The sequence below is a fragment of the Manihot esculenta genome, chromosome 4 (assembly GCF_001659605.2).
Source record: "Manihot esculenta cultivar AM560-2 chromosome 4, M.esculenta_v8, whole genome shotgun sequence".
Taxonomy (NCBI): Eukaryota; Viridiplantae; Streptophyta; class Magnoliopsida; order Malpighiales; family Euphorbiaceae; genus Manihot; species Manihot esculenta.
In genome coordinates this window covers 4,073,916-4,084,348 of record NC_035164.2, presented here as the reverse complement: position 1 = coordinate 4,084,348, position 10,433 = coordinate 4,073,916, and positions in this window count along the sequence as shown.

Below are 10,433 nucleotides of genomic sequence, written 5' to 3'. Positions count from 1 at the left end.
TCTCTGTTTGCTCTACATGACATTGCCCTAGGCAATGTAGGAGGACGGGCGCTCGTGCCCTCATCCTCAGGTGGTACTCCAGTCAATCTTGCAGATCGACGGGTTCCTCTCATCCTGTTTTCTGAAAAACAGTACACATCACATAAACATTAGCATCATATGGTTCATGTGGGCACACATGAACCCTCATCACATACATCACATATCTTTTATGCACATGCATATAATCATGGCATTTCACATCATCATACAAGACAGGACTTCCACATCCTATCCTAGTGGACATGATCTTTCCTATTGTGCTTGACCTTCTAAAACATCTATGAGCCCGACACTCTAGGTCCGATCCTATGAACCTAGGGCTCTGATACCATTCTGTAACGACCCGAAATTCGGACCGCTACCGGCGCTAGGATCCGGGTCGACTTAAGGCCGCCGGGACCCGTAGCAAGCCAAACATACATCCTGAAAACCTGTTTAATCCCATACATGATCAAGAAAATACATAAAAATTTAAAACTTTTCTTTCATTCATATGCCAAACTCAACCTGTGCATGCACTGAACATACTCATAATCATAATCATGACCCCTCTGTGGGATCTCATCAATGCCCCAATGGGCAAAACATCATATGTTGAGTTGGTCTACATAAACATCATAAAAAGATTTAAGATCATGTATAAAAAGGGATACCTCATACATAAAGTCAAGCACCATCTCTAATCCTCAATATCATTACATGACTGAAACTATACTTTTACATAACATTAATACATTTATCATGTCCACACTATCTATTTCATACATCAGACTTTATCACTCTTGTAAACCTCCTGGTCTACCCTGTACCTGCAATCCTGGGGAAAAATGGGAGAGGGGTGAGCTACTAGAGCCCAGTGAGCAGAATAATAAAAACATTTAAATCATATGGATCATGGAATGCATCACATCACAGCTAATCACATCAAGGATGAACCTGTCACCAATAGCCCTCTACATGGTCCAACTGTGCCAGAACGTAGAATGGGTCCTGGTCTTTCCCTTACATATCATAACATAACAGTGTCCAACTGTGCCAAAACGTAGAATGGGTCCTGGTCTTTCCCTTACATATCATAACATAACAGTGTCCAACTGTGCCAGAACATAGAATGGGTCCTGGTCTTTCCCTTACATAGTGCCAGCGAACGTAGAATGGGTCCCACTGGTCTTACATTCCGTACCGTACATATCACATCGTCATATCATAGATCGAGGGCTATGGATCATCCAACGTTCATCCACATCAACAATAAAAGGTGCAATGCAACATATTTGTGAATTCTAATGCAAACAACCTAGTACATCTCATGGCATTCATGATGCGTGAATCATGCTAAAAAGTCCATTATTTGCTTTAAAACATAATGAGATATTCCACTCACCTCTGGGTAGCTCTGACCAGACACTGGAGCAGCTGACTCACTGCTGGGGTCCTCGGTTCCTCGGGTCCGAACCTACACAGGTGGACTCAAATGAGGGACCAAACAAACATGAACATAACTCTAAACTACTCCCCAAAAACCCCCTAAAACATCATGAAACAATCATAGAAGAACATGCAAGAGAGGGCTGGACAGGGCACTTTCGGCGGCAGGTTCGGCGGCCGAAAGTCCCTCTAGAGCCGAAAGTCAGGCAGGTTCGGCGGCACCTTCGGCGGCCGAAACTCCCAGACAGAGGCGAAACTCATGCATGTTCGGTGGCACTTTCGGCGGCCGAAACTCCCAGACAGAGACGAAAGTCTCCTTTCGGGGGAAAGCTTCGGCAGCCGAAGGTTGCCTCCACAAGCACGTTCGACGGCCGAAAGTTCCTTCGGCTGCCGAACCTGGTTTCTCCCAGAATGGCAGAAACTCAGCTCCCTTATGCATTTATGCCTCCACTCTCATCCAAACATGCATAAACCTATTCTACAATACTCATACACAAGCATACAAGTTCCTAGGGGCATCAAACCATCAAAAACCCCAACTCCAACACAGAAGAAACTCACATTGTTCAAAAACACAAATAGAACCCATAAACCTAACCATGAGCTAAACATGCATTCTACCCCATAGATCTTGCATAAAACTTACTTTAAACATGCAATGAGCTTAAGATCGGCTCTTACCTCTTGAAGATCGAGAGAGAGACGTCCTAAACTCGGAGGTGGGAGATTTTTGAGTTCTTGAACCCCAAATCTCCAAAACTTGCTTAAAATTCGAAAATCTTCAAAACAAAGTAAAAACTTGTGAAAAACTTGAAAGATCTGAAGGAAAAGACTCAAGATCGGTGAGGGGTGGCGGAGAACTCACCTTGGCCGGAAACGGGGAAAAAGCTCGCCCGTTTTCGACTAAGGGACCCTTTTATAGTGGCTGGCCAGGCCACGTTCGGGGGCCGAACGTGCCTCCGCATGCATGTCATGTTCGGCGGCCGAACTTGAGGTTCGGCGGCCGAACTTGAGGTTCGGCGGCCGAACTTGAGGTTCGGCGGCCGAACCTAGACTTTCCTCACTTATGCTTTCGGGGGCCTAAAGGCGCTCCTGAAGGCATGCATGTTGGGCGGCCGAACTTGAGGTTCGGCGGCCAAACCTGAGTTTTCCTTCAAGGTTGTTTTCATGCAAAAACTCATTTCCATTTTACTTAAAACCATGAAATACCTTAAAACATTTTATGAAAACATGATTCTACCCTACTAGAGGCTTCCGACATCCGAGATTCCACCGGACGGTAGGAATTCCGATACCGGAGTCTAGCCGGGTATTACAATAGTTCCTCAGTTCCCCAAGCAGTATATAATTCGGTAGAAAATTATTTAAATCAACAGGCTGAAATAATACCTTCTTCACCATCATTACCATCAGCATCAGCTATAACGAAAAATATAAATAATATAAATAGGGAATTAAATGTTCTTAGTAAAGAGAAGATTGAAAAGAAATTTTTAAAAGAAATAACTAAGACAAAAAATTTAAGAAAATAAAATAAAATTGTTAAAGAAAATAATTTTGAAAAATTAAAAGAGGAATATTTTGAATATGTTAATAAAATAGGAAAAATAAAATTCTTTGAATGGTTTGAATTAAAAAAGACAAAAAGTATAAATCCAATAACAGTAAGTGATAAAAGGGCAGAATGGATTGTAAATAATAAAATTATTCAGAGTGATTTTCCACCTAAAATGATGAGTAAAATAAAACATAGAGAAAATGAAATAATTTGTGCACCATATAAAATAGCTAAAGAAAATGATATAGATAAAAAGGTCATAGAGCAGAATAATTTTAGTAATACAAGCTTAATATGTATAGGTACTCAGGTAAAGAAAATAGAGAAAATATTAAAAGAAAAAGAGATAGAAATAGAAGAAAAAAGGGAAATAAAACCACATATTTTTAAACCTTATTAGATATCTAGTTCGAGTCAAAAGGAATTAAAAGCTAATAAAAATGAATTTTTGAAGAGTCTGAAAGACCAGTTAAGTAAAATAGAAACTTCAGAATCCAGTAAAGACATAGTTCCAGAAACTCCTCAGTCTAGAGATATAAATGTAATAGAGGAAGAATCAGGATCTGAGACTGAGCAAAGTGAGCCAGATTCAAAAGATATTAAACAATTTGAAATAAATCCTATAACACATAAAGAAATAGTAAGTAGAGCACCAGATCTAGGATTATTAGATAAACTAAATAATACTTCTCAATTTAAGTATAATTCTTCGACAGTATATGAATGGAATATAGATGGATTTTCTGAATATAATATTTTAAGTTTATTACAAAAAATGACTATGGCAGCTAATGCGTATAAAACCCAGTCTTTTGCCTCAGATAAGGCAATAGCTGAAATAATTATAACAGGTTTTACAGGACAATTAAAAGGATGGTGGGAATACCACTTAACAGATATACAACAATTAGAAATTTTAAACTCAGTTCAGGTAAATAGTGATGGTGAACCCATATATAATGAGCTAGGAGAAACTATTCAGGATGCGGTACCAACATTAATTTTAACAATTTCATTACATTTTATAGGAGACCCATCGCACTTAAAAGATAAAAATCTGAACTATTGAGTAATTTAAAATGTAAAAAATTAAGTGATTTTCAGTATTATAAAACTGCATTTTTAACTAGATTAATGTTAAGAGAAGATTCAAATCAATATTTTTGAAAAGAGAAATTCCTAGCAGGACTGCCTTACTTCCTAAGAGAGAAAGTTAGGAATAATATAAAACAACAATTTGGTAACCCAATACCATATAAAAAATTAACATATAGTCAACTGATAAGTATAATTCAAAAGGAAAGTTTACAGATTTGTCAAGATTTAAAATTACAGAAAACATTAAAATATGAAATGCATAAAACTAAACAGGAATTAGGATCTTTTTGTAAGCAGTTTGATTATGGAATAACCCAGGATAAAAATTATAATGGTCAGTGCTCTAAATCTAAGTCACGAAAATATTATAGAAGGGATCAGTATTATAAGAAAAGATATATAGCAAAACCAAGTAAAGAAGAATATTATAAGAAGAAAAATTATAAACCTTATAAAAAATATAGAAAGAAAACCCCAGTAAATAAGACCCAGAATAAAAAATCATTTAAAGATTTAACATGTTACAATTGTGGAAAGAAAGGTCATACATCTAAGTTTTGTAGGTTCAATAAAAAATTAAATGAGTTAGAATTAGATGAAGAAATAATAAATAAAATTCAGGAATTATATATAGATTCAGAAAGTTCAGAATCAGAACTAATAGAGAGTGAAAACCATATAGATGAGTTAGGAACTAGCTCGTCAGAAAAATCAATAAGTGTCCTAACTAAAAAGTAAGGCTCATTATTGGAATTAATAAACAATATAGAAGATAATAGTACTAAATAAAATTTTCTTAAAAAATTAATAAAAAGTTTTGATGAAGCAGAAGAAGTTAAATTAGATTTTTAGGACACTATACAGAACATGGTATAATTCAGCCTATAAAAAGAACCATGATGTTTGGAAATAAGTTTCCTTATGAAATAACTAATAAAACCCAATAACATAGATTTTTAGGTTACCTAAATTATGTTATAGATTTTTACCAAAATTTAAATAGAATGATAAAACCATTACATGATAGACTTAAAGAAAAATGTTGGACCATGGACATAAGAACATACCAGTATTATAAGACACATAAAATCATTAGTGAAAGAAATTCCTTATCTGTATATCCCAAATCCGACTGCATTTAAAATAGTAAAGACAGATGCTTCAAATTTAGGATATGGAGGAATTTCAAAACAGAAAATAGATGATAAAGAAAAAATAATCCAGTTTACCTCAGGACACTGGAATTCAGCCCAGTTAAATTATTCTACCATTAAAAAAGAAATTTTAAGTATTGTAATTTGCATAAATAAATTTCAATTTGATTTGTTGAATCAAAAGTTCTTAGTCAGAATTGATTGAAAATCAGCAAAGGATGTTTTAAAGAAAGATGTTAAAAATCTTGCCTCTAAACAGATTTTTGCTAGATGGTAAGCGATTTTAATTATTTTTTATTTTAATATTGAGTATATTAAAGGTGGTAGTAATGATATACCAGACCTTTTAACACGAGAATTTTTACAGAAAAATGGGAAAAAAAGAAGAATAAGCAGAAGGAAATAAAATCCAGCTCTAGTTCCACCACTAAAGCTCTTTCTGAACACTCGGAAGAACTCAGTAAAACCACCATAAAATCCCAAGTATCAGATAAAAACCCAGAAGACCTAAAGAAATAAATAGAAGAATTAAGTAAATCGCCAGAAGTAATAAAAGCTCTGCAGAATATGGCGTCTTCTTTGGGAGACTTAGTATGAATTCTAAAACCAAAGCAATCGTACCCGCTCATGGTACGACTAGTCTGTCTCAAATGGTAGACAATAAAGACTTATCAAATCCGTTGAAGGCTATGGGTTTACCAAAAATCCAATCTTCCCAATGATATAACAATAGTTTTCATAAATGGATTTTAAAAAATATTTCAGAGGTTGAAATTGAAGTTGAAAATGGTTTTAATAATATAAACCCATGGGAAGTAATTAGAAAGTATTATCCTGAAAATTGGTATTTTACACCGAAGGATTTGTCAAAATCTCAGGACTATTATTATAGTATTTTAGTTTGATAAAAATCATAAAAATGTAATAGTATATTCCTCTATCCAAATAAAACGGGTTATCCATTCAAAAGATTGGCCGACCTCGAATTTATATACTTCATTATCATTTAAAAATTTAAAAAAGTATTGTTCTTCATATAATTATTTTGACTATATAGAAGCATGGAAAAATATTTTTTATGTTCAAAACTCAACCACTACTCATTCGTGGTTGATATATTTTGATCAACAGAGTATTAAAACCACCACCAGATTTCCAAACTGGTTTTTAAAATGGTGGCAAGGTAAAGGTATTACTGATGATATTTTATCACTAGAAGTTTTTCAAGTATATCAATATTTTAAAACCAATTATAAACCTGCCCAGAGTGAAAAATATATTCCTCCTTTAATGTATTTTTGTACACAGTTTTTTATTCTCTGGGTATATCAATGGCATTTTGATTTTCAGTATATAACAGAATTATATATTCCGGTCATAGTAAGAAAGCACAAAGTAAAATGGTGGGATCATTCAGAAACTCTACCACAGAAATGGTTGTAAAAAACTGGATACTTAAAAAAGCACAGTTCCCTACTGTGTCTTATGCTGATAAATTAACACTGCAAGGAAAGCTATCATTTAGAGTCCAGAAAGCCCAATGTCATGCCTTATTAGCAGCAGCTAAAACCCCAGAAGAATATAAGATGATTTGTCAACAAATGTTCAATCATCTTACTGCTGAAGATTCAATAAAGAAAGAAGAAGTAAAACAGTCATCCAGTAAAGAATTCTCGAAGAAATCCTCCAATAAAACAAGAAAGAAATCTAGAAGGAATGATAAAAAACAGTCAAGTTCGGAGATGGAGTCGACAACGTTATCAAGTACGTCATTCTCCAATAAAAATCTGGCGTCTTCCCACTACGACAGTAATGAAGATGACTGTTATGGAATTCTCCCAGCTATAAAAATCAAAAGCAAGACAGACAAAGTAAATAGAAAAGAAAAAAAAAAGAAAGAAAAAAGGAAAAGGAAAAGGAAAGAAAAGGCAGGACACCTCATCGTCCTCATTATCAGATTCAGACTAAAAGCAGTGTCAGACAAAGTTCTATTCATCAACAGTAAAAGACAAAAATAGTAAAAGAAGTGTTAGAAAAACTATTCATCAACAGTAAAAAGGAGCAGAAGAGTAGCAGACAAGTCACTATTTATGAACAATAAAATCCGCGTGAATCAACAGTAAAGTTCTTGTGACTCAATAGTAAAAGCTTAGAAATTCTCTATAACAGGGAGTCTATCCCCTTGTGAAGGCATGCTTGTATTTTATATATATATATATATATATATATATATATATTCTCAATAAAAAATAAAAAATCAACATTTTTCTCTTTCAAAAAATCCTAGTTGAAAACAAATTTATTATTTAGTCTATATATATATATATATATATATATATATATATATATAACAAAATTAATAATTAAACTTTTTATTTGGAAAATATATAAATTACCTTTTCTTTAAATTTTATTCCACCTATTCTTTAATTCTTTTATTTAATTTAAATTAATTTTTTTTATTAATTAATATATTCAAAAATGAAGGAAGTTAACCTTACGGGGATTAAATAATTCAAATTCTTAAAAATAATATAGTTGTACTTTAACTTGTAGAAATTAAAATGAAGTCAAATCATTGCCTAAATGAATGAATGTACTGAAGAGTAAATAAAAGAAAAATATAGAGACTAATTAATTAATTTTTTAAAATAATAAAATCACGTAATTAATTTCTTAAAAATATAAGTTAAAAAAATATCCATTGTTTTAAATTATGCACAATTAGTTACTTTTCTTTTATCTATCCTATTATAAGAGTGCGAGGTGGGAGAATAATGTGATTATCGGTTTTACTCTTATATTATTTAATTATTTATAATTAATTTTAAATTTTAAAATAAATAATTTTTTTATTATTTAAATAATTATAAATTAATAAATTATTCATATACCTAAAATGATTTTAAATATTTATCATTTGAAATTAATGTGTGTTTAAATTTTTTATTTATGTGTTTAATTGATTTTATTTGATAATAGTGTAGGATAATTATTAAAAATTAATAATTTTGATAATATTTAAATTAAATTTTAATTTAAAATATAATATATATTAATGAATTTATGTAGACATCTTAATAAGATGATCAAAATATAAAAAATAATTTTCTTTTTTAAAAGATGAAGTTATTTTCTTTAAAATAACTTAATTTTTTGTTTGATCAATAAAATATTTTTTGTTGATTAAATTTTCAGTGTCCCTCAAATGTTAAAAAGTGTTAAAAATAGTTTCCTTCCAAACATTTTCCATAAAAAAAAACAAAGCTTTAAATTAAGCAATTTTAAGAAAATTAACTAGAATAAGGAAAGTAAATTAAACTAAGCAAAAGCAGTGAAATCAACTAACTAAACTATAAAAAGTGAATTTTGAGTTTTGAGTTCATGATATATAGACACCAATTGAGATTTAAGTGATTTATATTTCGCTTTGGAAACTTGAATTTTGAAGAAAATAATTTCTATTGTATTTTAGTTTCGATTTGAAGAGAACTAAAGTATATTTTAGCAAATAAAACTAATTCTTATTGATATGATTACAAACCGGAAAGATGTGACATTTCTTTCTGGTTTGATCCTTAGTTGAATAGTACTAGTATTTGTGATAAATTTTCTAACTTGAACTTTGAGAATGCAGATGTACCTAAATATGCGAAGGTTAATGATTTATGGAGGCAAGAAGATTGGAGGCTATCTGATCCTGATCCTGGTGACATGGTTACGAAGGCAGCTTGGGAGGAGGTGAGGAACTACAGGGTTGTTGATAAATGGGACGATGCCATCTTATGGAAGGTAACTCCCTCAGGTAAGTTCTCTATTGCTAGTGCTTGGAAGGCAATGAGAAACCCAAATAATAAGGTGAGCTGGTGTCAATTGATTTGGAGCAGGTTTGTTGTGCTGAGACATAGTTTTTATTGCATGATTAGCTTTGATGAACAAGTTAGATGTTAAAACCAGATTGATGAGATGGAGAATTATTGACAACTCTATTTGCCCGCTATGCTTAAATGGTTTCTCTAAGAATGTGTGGATTATTATTTTGCAAGAATGTAACGTGAACAGAGCTATTAGGCGATGGAGGATGGAGGTAAATTGGTTTATGAGGAGAACTACAGGGGGGAGTGGGTTGGCTTTTTCAGTTCTATGGGTTTGTTCATTGAGTTTGTTGATAATGAAAACTTTACTCCTATATGTAAATGATGTTATCATCACAAGAACCTTTGTTTGTTGCATTAGATTAATTAATGTTCTACTAGATTAGTTAAATAAGCTTTACATGAAAAGTTCACAATCAAGGATTTAGATAATTTGAAGTATTTTCTTAGGCTCGAAATTGCAAGTCTATTATTGATACAGTTGCTGGTCAGCGCAAGTTCATGAAGAAGCAGAAAGTCTTATGTGAAATCTATTATGTCGTTTGCATTTGTCTTCTAAAATAGGAAAATTATTAATTAATCCTGATCCATCTCGATTATCTATTGTGTGTCAATTTCACGAGGGCTGAAATTAGTTATATATATTGTCCAAAAACTTAGTCAATTCATGGCTAATCTCGGAAAAAAAAAAATCATAGCTAATCCTAGAAAGCCAATTGGGTGGTTGTGCAACATGTTTTATGTTACTTCAAGCTATGTTCTTCTAAAAGATTGTATTTTCTGGCTACTAATCATCTAATGTCGACAGCTTTTTCTGGTGTTGATCGAGCATCGTTCTAATCTTATTGCAAATCCTTGACTGTTTACTTAATTTTTATAGGAATCGAAACTACATATTGTGCCATGGTATATCAACTATGTATGAACTATTATGACAATGATATCTTTCGTAGGATTTTCAAGTTTATATTAAGTTGCTAATTTTTTGTATTGTAATAACAAAACTGCTTTCCACATTTTAGTAAATTTTGTGTTTTTTGAATGCTCCAAATATCTCAACATTGATTATCATATTGAGTTTCCCTTGTTACTTCTACTTCTCAACTCGCAGTTGTGTTTACTAAGCCGTTTTGTGCTACTTATCTTTCTCAATTAGTTTTCAAATTGTCTCTTTGTAGATTTATTTTCCACTTAATCTAACTTGAAGAGAAGATATAAAAAACATAAATTTATTATGGTCGTAACCGTTAATTGTTTGTTAGGCCTTTTGAGCTAATA